This window comes from Lutra lutra, chromosome 10, assembly GCF_902655055.1.
Source record: "Lutra lutra chromosome 10, mLutLut1.2, whole genome shotgun sequence".
NCBI lineage: Eukaryota > Metazoa > Chordata > Mammalia > Carnivora > Mustelidae > Lutra > Lutra lutra.
Genome location: NC_062287.1, coordinates 28,097,074 through 28,114,791, shown reverse-complemented (window position 1 = coordinate 28,114,791; position 17,718 = coordinate 28,097,074). Strand labels below are relative to the sequence as shown.

The window sequence follows — 17,718 nt, the reverse complement described above, 5'->3', positions numbered from 1 at the left end:
AATAAATAAAATCTTAAAAAAGAGAGAGATACATAATTATCAATGGGATGGAATTAAGTATTGAGAAATAAAACCCTCACCTTTACCTTAACCTAATTTTGATAAGGATAAAAAAAATATTCTTTGCCAAAAAATGGTGCTGGGAAAACTGGATATCTACATGCAAGATAATGAACTTGGTCCCTTACTCACATCACACAGAAAAATAATTTCAAAATGGGTCAGAGACCTAAATGTAAGAGCTTAAACAATGAAATTCTTACAAGAAAATATAGAGGTAAATCTTTGTGATCTTCATTTAGGCAAGTCCTTTTTAAATATTACAGCTAAGTGGTATGGCCTTTCCTTAGGGGACAATGAAATTTCTGAAATTTATTGTGGTCATAGTTGCACAACTCTTTGAATATACTAATAACCATTGAGTTGTAGGATATGTGAATTACATCTCAATAAAGCAGTGTGTGTGTGAGTGTGTGTGTGTGTCTAGAGAGAGAGAAGAAATGTGGTAGCCATATGAAACAATGAGTGCAGAGTGTGTTGGGAGAAACAGCCTCAGGGAAGTGAAGAAGGGATAAGAGAAGGGAAGGTACCCAGGAAAGAATGTGTTATTAAGCCACATACCAGAGTGTATAACTGAATATAATCCCTCAGAAGTACTCTAGGAGATGGTGTGGAATATGGGCTTCTGAATTATTTCCAACAAAGGTTAGGAACTGGTTTATTTATAGAGTTGTATCTGTCAATTATTTTTTAAAGGTTTTATTTATTTATTTGAGAGAGAGAGAGAGATCACAAGTAGGCAGAGAAACAGGAAGAGAGAGAGGGGGAAGCAGGCTCCCTGCTGAGCAGAGAGCCTGATGCAGCTCAATCTCAGGAGCCTGAGATCATGACCTGAGATCATGACCTGAGCCGAAGGCAGAGGCTTAACCCACTGAGCCACCCAGGCCCCCCATATCTGTCAATTATTGATTGAGGGCTGCCCTAGGCACTTCTGACCTGTTGCATGCATTGTGAGAACAGCTTTCTGTGGCTTCACAGAGGCCCTCATGCACACAGATGCTGACACCGGAAGTAGGAAATCATCTGATTACACTGAAATGGTGGGGACCAACATATATGGGTGGAGTATTAATAGTTTCTGCTACAGGTGAGACGAAAGCTAATAACATAAAATCATTAACACATGGATTTCTTTTACCTTGGTTTGGACCGTGCATTAAGAACATAAAGCTTTGTGGTGTGAATGTTTCATAAGACTGGTAAAGTCCTGGTGATCTCCATGGTAGCTGTTTAGAGATTTCTTCTTCTACTGATCTTTTGATACAATTAGCAACTTTACTTAAATGAAAATGTAAACAAATATGAAACACAAACCCTCAACCCTGTCATGTGAATAGCTCTCATTTTTATTCCCTGTAATGATTCCTCCAAACATGTATTTCCCTTCTCAAACCCCAACCTTTTCTCACACTATTCAAAAATGTTCTTGATTCTAATAATTTCAAGACAGGAGAAACCTCACATGCAAATTATTTCCATTTCCATCTGTCTATTTAATATTTCCCTTAACATCATAGTTGACTTTTTGGGCTGTTTTTAAAGAGTGCCACTTAGAGGGGATGAAAGAAAAGGAAGCAGTAAAGACTGAGCTACAGTGTAGAACCAACAGCTTTGGCCAACCCTACTATGAGTTCTGAAGCTAAGACGGCCTGGCAGAATGTTTGCCAAGATAGCTTGGCCTTTAACTCTACCTAAGTCAGTCATTGGTTGAGGGCCTCTCTAGGGAGTCATGACTTCGTGCAGGGGAGTTTTCTGCAGCAGAAGAAACCCCTGAAAGTGTTGCTAATACTCCTCATAGCAGAGCAACACTACTAAATCTTCCTTTAAAAGAGGATCTGCACAGCACCTGTCTACATCCTTCAGCGATCACTCTTATGCCACTTAGACCCATTTCCTCATATATGTTGAGAGGGCAGCATCTCCAGGATTCCATCAGACTTTCTTCCTGAAGGAAAGTTAGAAGATCAATGTTAATGAGTTGAACTACAGCCCTCACATCTCCAGCTGGTTTTGAGATCACAACTGATACTCATCATCTTTTTCCTCCATTCTTCATTCTAGATACTCCCCCTCTTCAGCTAGTGCCTCTGCTGCCTCTCCATGGTTCACCTGGTGGTGTGACAGACACTCATCACTGTGAGCATTTTTAGCCCTGGGCTGCTGTAGTTATCCATTCATTATCACAACTGGGCAAGGGAGTGCCAAGAGGCATCCAAGTGAATCACCTGGATTTCATATATATTTCCCCCTTCTCTTCTCCACTGAGTCACAACATGACTATCAGGTGAGATGGGGAAGCTAAGCTGCCCTCTATGGGATTGCAGTGTAACTGTCTCCTTGTAAGAAGGCATTCCCTTAATTTTATCCAACTTGTTCCTTCTAATTTCCTTCCCTCCTTCTCTCATTCCACCTAGAATCTTGCCTCATTTATTGTTTTTTTTTTTCTTTTTTATGATGCTTTTGCTGCTGGTTCCTTCTTCTTCATCTATAAACACTCAAATTTTAAAACAAATCACCAGGTGGTGGGTATTGTAGAGGGCACGGATTGCATGGAGCACTGGGTGTGGTGCAAAAATAATGAATACTGTTATGCTGAAAAAATAAAAAAACTAAAAATAAAAAATATATATATATAAAAAAAAATAAAAAAAAAATAAAAGCCAAGCACACAGCTGGGATGACAATGACACACTTCTCTCAATACTCCCTCACTTTCGCATTGTCTATTTCTTTTTCTCTTTATTATAAACCTTTTGAAAGTATAATCTATACATTCTTCCATATTCCATTTACACATGGGTTTTTTTTTCTTTTTTTTTTTTTAAGATTTTATTTATTTATTTGACAGAGAGAGATCACAAGCAGGCAGAGAGGCAGGCAGAGAGACAGGAGGAAGCAGGCTCCCTGCTGAGCAGAGAGCCCGATGCGGGACTCAATCCCAGGACTCCGAGATCATGACCTGAGCCGAAGGCAGCGGCTTAACCCACTGAGCCACCCAGGTGCCCCTACACATGGGTTTTTTAAATCCATTTGAATCTGGCCTCTACAGCATTGTTATCTCCTCCTTCCAAGGTCAAAAATCTGGTATGCTAGTTGCCAAGGGTAGAGGCTAATGGGTGTCCTTCATACTGAAGTCTGCATCACAGGACAGAATTGACCATGCATTTTTGCCTTTTTCTTCAACTTAGTTTCTTTGATATTTCCTTAGTTCTCAGGCTAAAATTCTGAGACTACTTTCTCCGCCTTCTTCATAGGTTCACTTTCTTTGCCTCTCTTCACAGATGCCACTGCTCTTCAAGGTTTTATCTTCTGCCTTCCCTGTCCCTGCATTTATTAGTCAATTGTATCATTCATTAACAACCAGTTCTATTCCTTGATATCCCCAGACTACCTCTACATCTTCACTTTGTTCCTGTTGAAATAGTTCCAATTCTATGTGCCATAAACAATCTACTAAAATTTTTCAAATCATCTCATGCCATTAGGATATCTACTCTCTTGTTTGTCAGTGGCATCAATAGCTTTGAATATTGAAAGAATGGGTGAGTCACACTGACTTCTCTCCTTTTCTCACCCTTGTTGAATATAGATTCATCTGTTTTGGCAACCTGTGTCTTGACTCATGCCTTTCCTTTAATTCCCACAGTTTTGACCAGGGTCTATTGTATATTCATCAAATTTACGTGGTTGGATCTGACTGGGTTTCAGTTAGGCCTACTTGACCTTCAGCAATGGCTTGGGACTCATTTTCTTCAGGCAGAGCTCAGGGTCAGCTCAGATTTTGTGCTTGGTCTGGCAGAAGTTTTCTTTTCTTTTCTTTCTTTCTTTCTTTCTTTCTTTTTTTTTCTTTTTTTCTTTTTTTTTTTTTTGGTTTTTCTCTTCATGATGATGGTGAGCAGAACTTAAAGATTCTACATTTCTACCAAGGGGAGGAAGGAGGTTTGAGACAAACTGAAAAGCTGTCAGGTAAAGTGAGATGAATTTTCGGTAGGTATGCACTCTGGGAAATGAATTTTTCAGAGGTGACAATTGTTTTTCCTTTGAGCACATGGAGTAAAGAGTACTGGCAGTGGTAGAATGGGATAGAAACACATGACATCTGTAATCCAAACTGAGGACTTATTATGGCCAAATCATTCCTTTTCATCTATACTATATAGAACACACACACACACACACACGCACATGTATATATATATATGCACACACCCACACCCTATATATAGGTACACGTGTGTGTGTATGTATATATATACTATCAATGAAAATGAATATATATATTTGAAATACTTTGCTGCTTCTTTTGACAAAAGATTTTATTCAAGTGTTTAAAACATTGCTCTTAATATGACAGTATAATAATAACAGTTACAAAAATAAAAAAAAGATCAGCCTTGAGTAAAATAATAATGTGTAGTAAGATGCAAACCCCATGTATATGAAATAATTTCAGAACCTTTTTGAATATCTATGAACCAGTCTGGTGCAGTGAGAGCAAAGGACTACTGTAAAATGTAGGCATAAGCAGAAGTGATTCCTGGAATAAAAACTCCTTCTGGTGTCCAGAAAGCCTGGTGATCATGCGGTTCCCTGTTCACAGACCTCACCTCTGTACTCTGCTATCTCTGGCCCTTTACACTTATTAAGGTCAAACACTGTCAGATAAACATAGAACTGTCTGGTAGGTAGGTGCCTGCAGCTGTGCCATCCTTAAGACTGAATGTCTACCAGGAGCAGGGGTGTTGTACTGGGCACCAACACACTGTGTTTCATTGACTACTCATCACAACCCTGTGAGGGGAACTTACACATGAGTAAAGTAAGCTCCTCTGCTTGGAGGAACTGATAATGATCGTGGTGGTGATAAAGACTTTGGCTGTCCCAAACTGGGTTCTCTGAGATGGTTTTAGTGCACAGAGTTTTTGTTAGGAAATTCCCTTTGGATTAACACCTGTGGGGTGTGGAGCAGGAGCAGGATGAGCAGAGGTCATGATGTGACAGTCCTCTCCTATCTGGGTGGTTTATTGTTGGGTGGAAATAACCAGGGCTTTTTTCTGTGCATTGATCAGTCATTGGAGGGGGGCTACCTGGGAAGGGCATGAACTTGGGGAGGGATTTCCTTGCAGAAGAGGAAATCCCTGAGGGTTATCTTCTGATAGCACTGTCAACAGCTGGGCCAGTAAGTGTTTCCTTGAAGAACATGACCAGCTCATCTCTATGTCCACCACAATTTGGGAATTAAAATGTATGAAGTGCTTAAGAAGGATTAATGAGTTTAATCCTAATAACAATCTAGTAAGGTAGGACTACTACTTTTTTTTTTTTTCAGGTGAGGAAAATGAGGCTTAGGAGGATAAGCAAATTGCCCTGGGTGGCACAGCTGAAAAGTGGTAGCATCCAGATATGAAGTTTGGTAATCTAAGCTTATTTTTTGACAGTGAATCTCTCACATAGTGAGAGCTACAGAAAAGTACAGGGAATCATTAATAGCCTGAAAAAAAAAAGAGAGAAACCTATCTAATTAGACAGATAGAAATCACATCCTTGATAAGCAAGAATGCAAAATATGGCATGTTGCAATGTAAAGAGAGTAGGGACTGGAAGTCAAATGACTTCAGTTTGAATCCACCACTTTCTGTGTGGCTTTGAGCAAGTCACACAAACTTACTGAGCCCCATCCCTCTCCTTTTCAAAACAGGCACAAGAGTAACTTCCTCTCTGGCTTTCAAAAAGGGTCATAGCATCTGCATGGCAGATAGTGATGTTCTGTGATGGCACATGTTGAGCCATGCCACTTGCATCACATGCTCATGCCGTTCAGAGAAGACCAGTGAGGACAGGAAGACCATGGAAGAAGGAGTGTTAGGCTGGGCCTTGAGAGTAGTGCTGGAGAAGGAAGGAGGAGGAGAGAAACGGAGACAGGAGGGATGGGTGATAAGTTTTAGGGGCTGGAAGGAACAATGACTTTGTTCACAAAGGTCTTAGATATTCCCTATGCCATCTCATGAAATCACCTCACAGCCAATGAGGTAGGTGTTCTTGTTATCCTCCATTTAAAGATGAGAAGACTTGGGCTTGAGAGGTTATGAGATATGTCCTCCCTTGGTGGTGGAACCAGGATTTGAACTCAAATCTGGAGGATTCCAAAGTCCCTGCTCTTACTCTACTGTCCTGCTAACATGTGATCCGTATCTGTCCATAGAATGTCTGTTAGGAAAAGCAACACTGGTGAAGGGAAGGCAAATCCAGCTTCCAGCTGGCAAGGCTCTCTTCTCAAGAAGTATTTCCATGTGCGCTTGAAGTCACCACTATTTTGATAGGGTCTGTGCAGAAGGGAGCCTTTCCTTTTAGCTGTGTTTCCTCCTTCTTTAGTTTCATCTGCCATTTGGTTCCCCACCCTGGACAGTACCTTTCCTCTCATAGTGACGTGCATGTCTTGTCCCCTGGGATCAGCACAGACGAGCTTATATGCCAGCCTCTGGACACCTCCCTCCCACAAACAACTGCTGTTTGCAGAGTGGGCACAGACTTGATTCTGCAGTGTCCCTTCACTGAGCTAACTCCAAATCCAATGCACAAAAACCAAAACTCAATTTCAAGTGTGTAAATCCAGAGATGGAGGGTCCAGAGGTAGACGGGCATCCAGACACAGCAGATGGCCTTGAAATCTCCGGGGTCTAACCATAATGTGTAGTTAGGACAGAGACAATATTCAAGTGTAAAGTGGTACTAATAATGATAAAACCACAACTACCATGAAACAACTAGTCATAATAATATTGTAACTATGATAGGAAGAAGCACTAATAATTACTGACAACCCAGGCTTTGGCATCCTTGCTGCCTCGCATTTCCTTTCTGCTAGGTCAGAATAGTAGAACAAATGGAAATAGGAAGAACATTCTAACAGCATGTGCTGCCTGTCAATACTGTGAGACCAGCTGTGGTGCAGTGATCTGTGTATCCATGGAAATGTCCAAATGACCTGGTGACCACCCGCCAGGTATCACACACAGGAGCTTTTAGCATTAACTACAGGGTAGCAAAGATGATGTCTAAGGCCCCTCCCTAACCCAAAATTCTATGATACAGTGACTTCCTAAGTATCGATTTCCCAGCCTGAAGCTGTCCTGTCATGCCTTTGAGGACCTAAATGTGGGGTAGATAATGTCATGCCAATACTCCACGTCTTGAGGCTCAGGGGTTACAGTACCAAGTGTCCAGGTTGGAGGTCCACGTTTATGGATTTCCATGTGCTCTTTCAAGCAGCGTTGTCACTGTAACAGATAACACAGTCTATGTGTTTATTTCTCACCCACCTAGGGAAGGCACACTGGCAGGGATGCTCTTGAGGTCAAAGGCCAAAGGTCAAAGCTTTTTTGCAGAAAAGCTAAGTTGGTGGAGAGCTCTTGTACACATGGTACAAGACAATCAAAGAGTGAAAAATCGAATATAGTCAAGTGCCTGCCTATGAACAGATCCAAATGATGCTTCTGCCAATCTTTGTTGGGGCCTTCTCTGGAAGGTGGGCTGTCTTTAACGTCAGAACTGTGCAACAGTAGTTTTAGCTAAACCAGGAGTTTTTAAGATGGATTTGCACACTGAAGGAGCATCTCTAAAGAAATAAATGACCCTGTCTTTAATCTGGTGCCCCCTCTGTGTCAAACTTAAAAATCACAGCCAGGGTTTTCCTTTGGACCACAATTTTCCATTCTCTCACACTATGGTTTAGACTTCCAATCTTTTCCTCAAGCTCTGAGTGGAAATCACTGATTAGGCAAACTGCTGATCTGTGAGGAAATTTAGTCTGTTTACCATGTGGGAGCTTGCTAATTGCAAAAAAACGTGAGTTCCCAGGCACACTCTCCTTTGTCTGTGAGATGCTGTCTTTGCCATGACAGGGGAGCATATACAGGCGGAAAGAACCCAGGATGGATTGGGTATGATAATCGGGCTAGTTTCTATGCTTTGCTTTCCTCTTGTTCAGTTTTCTTCCTGAGATGATTCATCAAGAAGCCTCCTTGGCCCTCTATTGTGCTGTGCTATACACATCCAGTTAAAAGCCAATGCCACTATGAAAATGGATCTCCTGCGGAAGAGTCGCACACTCATTCATGTAGCAACCCTTTATTGAGCACCTACTTTTTGTTAAGCATTGGGCTTGGTGCTGTGCACAGAAAAATACATGCTTCTCAATAAATTAGCAAAAAGAAAGTGTCCAATACTCAACTAGGTCAAATATAGTGTAAGGTTACAGTAAAGAATGGGAAAATTTTGAGGAGGCAGGAGTTACTCATGTTTGGGAAAGTGGAAAGTGCCCAGGCAAGATAATAATGGAGCTGAGTCTTTTTTTTTTTTTTTTTTAAGATCTTAATTTATTTATTCAAGACAGAAAGAGAAACAGAGCATGCACAAGTGGGGGTGGAGAGGGGCAGAGGGAGAGGGAGAAGCTGATTCCCCACTGAGCGGGGATCCCAGTGCAGGGTTCGATCCCAGGATCCAGGGATCAGGACCTGATCAAATGACCTGATCAGGACCCTGTCAAAGGCAGATGCTCAACTGACTGAACCACACAGGAGCCCCTGGAGGTGAATCTTAAAGATGCGTTTTGGAATTTAATCTGCAGGGGAGGGCATCTCGGATAGGAGAGGCACCATGGGCTAACGCAGAGAGTGATGCAAACATGAACATTATTCTGGAAGGGCCAGTGGTCCGATGACAGTCATGCATCTATAGGCTGTTGCATCTGAAAGGGGATTTCCAAATGATCTAATTCAATGGCTTATTTTGCAGTTGAGGAAACTGCAGGCAGGAGAGCTGAACTGACTTCTACAAAGTCTGAAACTGATCTGCTCAGTCCCTTCATACCAGCTCTCTCTGTGTATTAGTGTCTACCATTCTTTGGACATATTTATACAATGGATGGAGTTACTTACATCTCATTTCTTGGTGCTTTGCACTGGCTTTTGTCCCCTTGCCAAGTCTACAAATAGCATTCTCTTGGCTCTTCCACCTTAAATACATCCATCAATTCACAAATCAATCAGTCTATCAAAAATGTATATAGGAACTACCTTGCCTGGCCCTCTATACCCTATTTGTTTATTTCTTCTGTTCTTTGAAACTACCCATTGTTTTGTGTTGCTTATCCTTAAAATACATTTATTCTTGATTGATGTAAGATACGAAGATGTGAATTTATCCTTCAACGTTTCAATGTACTGAGAAGCATAGGTATTTCAGAGCTGAAAAGACACTGGGATATAGCTTGGTGCACTGCTTATGTGTGTTCCAGTTTATATATGCCCAAGGAAACTATTTTTAAGACCCCCTGCCCAGCACCATTAGTCCGAGTTAATTAAGATGAGAATGAGGAGGATTCATTTCTGACAAACCCTTGCCAGCTGCAGAAGAAAGTCGCCTGTGCCCTATTCTGGAATCTGGGAGCTTGGCCGCCTGCAGCGGGGCTGCACAGGAGGTTTATGTCATTCTCCTGCTGCTTTTCCCCTAGACCCCCTGTGTCCTTGGCCTCACTCTCACCCAGCCTGACCACACCGTTCCAAGGTTGTCCAGCTGCAGACCTGGTCTCTCTTCTTTGCAGACCTGCAGTGACATGGGTTGATTGCATACACAAAGATGTCAAAGCAAATAACTACGTCTGGGAGCTGTCGAAAAAACAGTCTGCGGAATAAAATGCACACATTGTCAAAAGGGTGGGGGAGGTTAGAAAGCAGGATGTCTTGACAGAGAGAGAAAAGTGTTGGAATTAATTCATAAACGTGTTGGATGGAAATTAGCAGACTAAGGTTTGCAAGGGGAGTAGAGACAGAGGAAGAGAGAAAAGGGAAGAGAGACAGATGGAGAGGGGGAGGGAAATGGTGGAAAATGGAGCAGAAGACACAGCTTTATTTCACGGTCTAGCTTTACCCTCAGCTGAAACAGCCTGTGCTTTTACAGGGATCCTGCTCTGCCTTTTGTCTCTTGTTTCTCCCTTAACCTCCGCCCTCCGCCATCCGCGACCCCTGCTCCGGGCCTCAATCCAACCTCCCACTCCCCCACAGTTGTGCTTTTTGCACGCGCGGGATTCCCAGTTCTTGATAAGGGGACTCTTGCGAGGCTAAAAGCACCAGACTTCCAGCTCGGGCATGGTCGGTTGGGAGGAAGGGACTGGGTCTTTAGAGGGAGCTCTTACCGCCTGACAATTGTGTCTGATACAAATAACCCTCTCTGAGCCTCAGTTTTTCTACCTGTCAAATTAGGATTGTTGGCTAGTTAACGAGATTGTGAGCCATTTATCTTAGAATCGGGTATGCTATATGCATTCAGTATGTATTATTATTATTACTACCATTAACAGCAGCAGTAGGAGTAGTAGATTCTTAAATTCTCTCTGATGTGTTATACCTAGTAGTACAGTCTTTCTGATACAAGTCAAACGGTCCAAGCTGTGTATTTAAACTCAGTTTTAGAGCCAAAATGGACACATGTTTCCCTACTTCCATCCCTTAATTGATGGTTGGAGTTTTGCCACATTAACAGTAAATCTGTTGGATGATGTTCCATTCTGGAGCATAATACAGGCAATCACCCAATTTCATTTTGAAGGAACAACTGAGATCACTACGTGCAAGATGGGACTTCATTTCTCATCATGCAAGAGGGGCTCCTTTCTCCCTCTCTATTACAACAGTTCGCCTTGATGTATCTTCTCCTAATTCCCCTCTCCCTCCCCGGATTCAAGGTAGCCCTTCTCAGTCTGCGCCTGCATGGAGTCTGTGTGTATGCAGATTTTTTCCAAAGTAGATCTAGATATGCTGAGGCCACGTGCACACTTAGACCTCTTCCAAAGTTATTTTTCACCTCTCTGTGCTCCAATTTCTTTCTCTGTGGCTTCTGGGTCCTTGTTTCTGTACCACCCTAATTTAGGGCCTATTCTCCCACTTACAGAAGGGAACAACCAATTGCATTTTCCATAAATGGTTCACACCAACACACTAACTCTTCTAGTGTTTTGCGATCGGAATTCCTTAACCTCTAATTGGGCTTTGTCTTTTGAGAAAGAAGTTAGGCATTCGCTTGCCCAGGGTACAACTATCTGGGGAGGGGTAGAGGGGACTTTTCCTCCTCTTCCTTTTTATGCTATCCCTGATGGAATACTTGTTTTAATCCTTGCAGAAGGCTTGCTTCAAAGGGAAATTGAGATGTGTAATAGTTAGTTGTAAATGCCAACTTGGTTAGGCCACAGTACCCAGATAGAGTTAAACATTATTCTAGGAAAGAAACTGACCTCCCTTGAGAAACAGGGAATTCCACTAGGAGCCAGCCTTCTGATTTGAATTGTAGCATTAACTCTTCCCTGGGTCTCAAGCCTGCTGGCTTACCCCAAACACTCTGGACTTGCTATGATTCTATAATCATATAAGTTAATTCCTTAAGACATACAGACACACATACATACAGGCACACACACAGAGAAATAGGGAGAGGGAGGGAGAGGTAACATAGATGTAAAATCCTACTAAGTCCATTTCTCTGGAGAACTCTGACTCCTACAAGCCTCTTGGATCCATGTTTTCTCTGCCAGTCTTTCCCTTTTCTTTCCTTGTCTTCTGCTTTTGCTTTGCCTCTTCTTTCCCTTTCTTTTTCTCAAAACTTCTTGATGCCTGGAGGAGGGAATGTCAAATGTTGATTCTGTGTTATCCCTAACCAGACACTGGACTACATTTCTCACTATCACAGGCATTTTAGGGCCTCTTGACCTGGAGAGGTTAACCTCCCTCCCTCCTCTCTCCTTTCCCTCCTTCCTTCCTTCTTCTTTCTTTTTTAACCTCCTTCCTTCCTCCCTCCCTCCTTCCTTTCTTTCTTTTTTTCGTTTCTTTTCTTTTCTTTCTTTCTTTTTTTTCTTTCTTTCTTTCTTTCACATCTCAGGTTTTGTGACACTGAATCCATCCAGCAAGGTGACCTGGAGCGAGAGCAGCTGGGAGGAGATGAGAGAGAACTTTTGAGATTATAGTCAGAGGAAAATTTTGGTGCCAAGTTAAGAGGTGGGTGGGAGAGAATTCCTGGTGACAAATTCCAGTTCTCCATATGGTGGTGGTGATGATGCTTATTGCCCAGCAGAATTTTAGAGATTGTCCAGGTCAATGCAACTCAGACTCTGTTGCTCAAAACCCACAATACAAATACATTTTATTTATTTATTTTTTAAAGATTTTATTTATTTATTTGACAGAGAGAGATCACAAGTAGACGGAGAGGAAGGCAGAGAGAGAGAGAGAGAGGGAAGCGGGCTTCTTGCTGAGCAGAGAGCCCGATGTGGGACTCGATCCCAGGACCCTGAGATCATGACCTGAGCCGAAGGCAGCGGCTTAATCCACTGAGCCACCCAGGCACCCTACAAATACATTTTAAAATGTCACCATACTACAAGTGCACCCTCCAGAGCCTGAGAACTCCTACCAATAAATGAACAAAGTCTGGACTCTGTGATGTCATGATACTTTATGAGAGGCTTACTCTTTATGCCAAGTGACCATATATCACAATGATTATGTAAATCACAAGATATGCTTCTGATTAATATGATTATGTTTTATTAATTAGGATATTAATATCTGAAGCCCATCTACATAGCTTGTTAGCCATGTGGTACAGCCACCATTTTTCCTCCCGTGAAGAGATTTTTACAATATAAATGATACGGTGGTCCAGCATCAGCTGTTTATGGGCACAGGGCATATAATTCTAATTCTTTTTCTTTACCTCAAGTTAAATTGTTACTAGTAAAATCATATCCAAAGTCTAAATGAGGACAAATACATTCAATTATGTAATATTTGGTGTGTGATTCTCGAATAGCTGTAATATTTGTGAGATTGCAGGCTGAGGGTTGGAGATACAGGACTATTTTTTATTATTTATTGAATAAATACTTATTGAAAATCTACTATATCCCAGGAACTTTATGGATGCTGTTGATGGAGCAGGGAACCATGAAGGAGGCAGGAAAAGATTTAGCATTTTCTTTTCTTTCTTTTAATATTTTGTCTATTTGACAGAGAGAGAGCTCAGGGAGAGGGAGTGGGAGAGGGAGAATCAGGCTCCCCGTCAAGCAGGGAGCTCAATGTGGGGTTTGATCCCAGGTCCCTGAGATCATGGCCCAAGCCTAAGCCAGACATTTAATGGACTGAGCTCCCCAGGCAGCCCAAGATTTAGCATTTTCTACTTTGAGTTTCTGGAAAAGACTAGTAATAATCTTTCTTCTCTATCCATCCACTTTTTTTTTTTAAGATTTAAAAAATCTTTAAGATTTTATTTTTTTATTTGTCAGAGAGAGTGAACACAGGCAGATAGAGAGGCAGGCAGAGGCAGAGGGAGAAGCAGGCTCCCTGCTGAGCAAGGAGCCCAATGTGGGACTCTATCCCAGGACCCTGGGGTCATGACCTGAGCTGAAGGTAGCCGCTTAACCATCTGAGCCACCCAGGCGTCCCTATCCATCCACTTCTTAATCTAATAAAAATACCTTCCTAATAGAGGTGTTAAAATAATAATATTAAATTGTGAGGTGTGTATTCTGGTGTCCAACATACAATAGGTTGATGATGTTGATGATGATGATGGAAGCCACTGTTAGTTTTTAAACGTTAGTTGATTGATCTGTCCCTGAGTGGGTCCAGAGATGGAACTTCTGACCTGAAACAATTCATCCTTACACTTCTACTAATCATTAACCACGTACAAAATGTTATTAGCACAGGCAGGTTTATGGCAGCTTCAGGGAACTCTGCATCTTCAGACACTACATATCAATATTCAAGTCTCTCATGCCGAAGGGAAATCAAACAGAACACAACACTAGCCTCCCCTAGACCCACTTCTCTATCCAGTAAGAGCTGCACTTTTTCTTTTCTCATTTACTTGCAGGTGCACTTGAAAGCCTGGTCACATCTGCTTTCTCCATTTCTTGGATTCCGTCCTACTCAATCTCGGCACCAAACTTCACAGCCCTGGTGGAGAAACCGCTTCTACCAGTGTCTCTACCATCTTCCATTGTGCAAGACCAAAAGCCTGATTGTCCATCCTTCACTAGCCTGAATTCTCTAGTGTCTGACACTGTTAATCACTCCCTTCTTCCTGATGAGCCTCCTCCTTGATGTCTTTGAAACAATCAATTCTTGATTTTTTTCTTCTGTTTTTCTAGTAGCTTGGCAGGTTCCTTCACGGGTTCTTCCACTCATCCCTTAAATGTTTGTGTTGCCCAGAATTCACATTAATGCTTCATTCCTTCTCGCTCTACTGCTCTTGTTGACTGCCTTCATTAGTATCCTGGGCTTCAGCTCCCACTTTTATGGAGATGATTCTAAAATTGATAACTGTAAACACTGTCTCTTTTTCAGGCTCAAAACCCAAGTCTCCCAATGCCAGCAGAAATCTGTACTTGGACGTTTCACCAGCATTTTCCATTCGGCAGTTACATTGATCACCCTCCCCTCAGTGCATCTCTCATTGGTAATATCATCTGCTCAGCTGTCAACATCAGAACCCAAGTGGAAGCTTAAGTCCTAAAACTTAAGACTTTAGGATGGAATTTAGGACTCACTTCCTTTGAGCAGCTTTCCAACACCCCAAATCTAGTTTAGATGGTCCAACTCTGAGACAGTGAGGCATCCTTGCATACTGTTAATTTAAATCTTGTATTACTATATCTGACTTATTTGCCTTACTAGACTATAAACTCCTTGAGGGTAGGTAATGTGTCATATTGTTTGTATCCACAGGATCAGCAAAGTGCTGAGATGTTCAATTAATATTGGCCAAAGAACCCCCAAAAGCCATGGCACAACACTGAATGATTGAATGAAGTTGTTAACAAAATAAGCAATATAAAACAAATTGCCCAATGAGATAAGATTGTGCGTAACCAGTATATAATATAAAATACAAGTTCTAGTTCTTCTTTAAGATCCAGAGAGATCAGATTCATTTTAGCAGGAAGGGGATGGAGTCCAGGTAGAGTAGCACCCTGCTTACTGAGCACTTACTATGTGCCAAGCCCTCTGCTAGTATTTTATATAAAACTTGTTCAGTTCTTCAAAGATAGAAAAGAGTGTTAATGTTGCCCAACTAACCATTGAGGAAACATGGCCTCAGAGGAGCCTGACTCATTGCTCAAACTCTCCAGCTCTTAGGTGGTGAGTCCAGATTTAGAGCCAGATAAATTGACAGATATTCTCTCCTTCATCCCTGAGTGGAGTGATCCATTCTCCACCTGTCATGGTGGAAGAAAGAGTAAGACCAGCGAGGACTAAGACTATATTTACTCCTATTGAACACTTAAAAAGCACATTTTATGGCTTGTAGTTCTCAATAAAATGTTTGTTTGCTATTTGATTTCTAGAACTATATAAGGTGTGACTATTGAGTAATGAGGCTGATTTAATTGTACATCTTGTGGAAATTGGTCCCTTCACAGGAGTCTTCATCCTTTCTAGAAGGAGGTACTTTAATGTGGCCGATGTCCTATGATGTCCCGCCCTTGACAAGTTTGGGCGCCAGGGAAGAAATGAGAGTATGGTAAAGAGAGTCCCTGGTGGGGATGGGGTTGGACCCTCTGCTTCTCTGACTCTCTACGGACTATAGATAGTGGACATCAGTTCTCTCTCAGCCAATATTTGCTGATGTTTACTCTGTGCCAGGCTCTAGTCTATAGTAGAGGAATCTGGGATGAGCAAGACAAACATCCTGCTCTCAGGGACCTTGTAATTCTAATGGGAGAAATTTTGATTGTTGTATGTGTGTGCACACATCTACACACACACACACACACATTTTGAAAAGAGAGTAAAATAGGGGGATGATACATCAGCTGGATTCCACAGCTATCAGTAGATCACACTCTAAGTCTTTAGGAACACCTCATTTATATATTTTTAAAATGCAAAGCTTGTGTGCCTTATGTTTTTCTGTTGGCTTTGCTTGTTTAAGCTTTTGCTGTTTTTGTGCATCCCTTCAGCTGCTTCTGCTGTTTTACTTGCTTTGGTTTGGTTTGGTCAGTTTCAGTCATTTTGGCATGGAGAAGAGGGCTTGAATGCTCACTGACAGCTGCCATTGTGTCAGGCGCTATAATGGGAGCTTTCGTGTGTATCATCTGTCTTAATTCGCACAACAAGCCTTTGAAGAAGCTCTTATTAACCCTGTTTACAGATGAAGAGATACAAACTCAGTGAAGATAAGGAAGATGCCCAAGATCACAGAGCTCATAAGTGGCAGAGCTGGGATATGAAGCATGCATTTTAATTCATGCCCACCATCAGTTCTTTTCACTAGCTCAAGCAAAAGAGTCCTGTGTTAGAAAGGATGTGAAGTGGTCTATGAGGAAAGAACAGATTAAGATTCAAGTTGACCTGAATCCCGTCCTCAAGTCAGCCAGTGATTAGGAAAACCTTTTGACATCTATTTGTCTCATTTGCCAGGGTGCAAAGAGACAGTGGGAAGTGAAGTTCCTCGTGCCTACCTAGCACTGGTCACATGGGCGGCTATCACAGGAGAACTGCCTTAGGTTTTACACAGCACACTACTTGTGTCTCATTCATAGTATTGTGTTCTGGCATCTGTTCTATTTCTTGGAACGTCACTGAGCCTAGAAACGGAAGACCTAGTCAGTTCTTACTTCTCTGATCACTAGCAAATATTTCTAGTTTATTACACTGCCTTGTCCAGAGGGCCCCGAGAGAGCCAAACTTCTTTCAGTCTAAGCTACAAAGCCTCCTCAATCGTTCCACCCTACTGGGTCCTTACTGATTTAGGTAGGTTTCTGTAATATAAATATGCATCATGCATGGGCTTCTTACTTCATGTTTGTTCTTCATGCACACACAGAGCAGCTGGGTACAATCTTTTCCCAGATAAACACAAGCTGTAAGTTTTCTTTATTTATGAATAACACACAGTTTGAAATTGCTTTTACAACCTGATACAAATTTCATTAGGTAAATTCAGACATTTCTGTTGGATCCAGAATTCCCTAATGGCCATGCTTTCCAAGCAGCTCCTCCATGGTGAAATGAAATCTTATTAATAACCACTTTTGATCCTTAGGTGATCTTTAGGTGATTTCTAATTCTAAAATGGGCTCTTTTTTTTTTTTTTTTTTTTTTTTTTAAATCAGAGGAACAGCTATCCCGTATTACACATACACAAAACCTTCAGACAACTTGGGAATTTGCCTGCATTGTGCCATATAGTTTATCTGTCCTTGGCACCACTTCAGGAAAGAAACCTGTGGCATTGGAGGAATTAGTTGCTTCTGATAGGTACTAAGAACTAACATTCATTGAGTGCTTACTGAGTGCCAAGTAGGACACTGACTACTTTACATGTGGTGTTTCATTTAACACTCAAAATACTGTGCGTACTTATTACTATCAGTTCCTCTATCTACAGATGGGGAAACTGAGGATGAGCAAAGTTAAGGAAATTGTGAAAAGTCACATAGAAGTGCTTAGAGGTAAGATTCAGATGGACCCATTGTCCCTGTTTTAATCTTACTATGCTATAGAAGAGGGGCTTTCAGTTAATCTAGATTATGGCTGGTAAGTTATGGGAGACGCATGGCTTAAACCTGGATCACTGGACACTTCTTAAGGGTAAGTAAGCAGC

The 17,718-nt window shown here is 41.7% G+C and overlaps 1 protein-coding gene across 1 annotated transcript in view; it reads left to right on the top strand.

Moving 5' to 3' along the window:
* OPCML (opioid binding protein/cell adhesion molecule like) overlaps positions 1–17,718 on the top strand; it is a 1,116,407-nt gene that overhangs the window by 566,812 nt on the left and 531,877 nt on the right.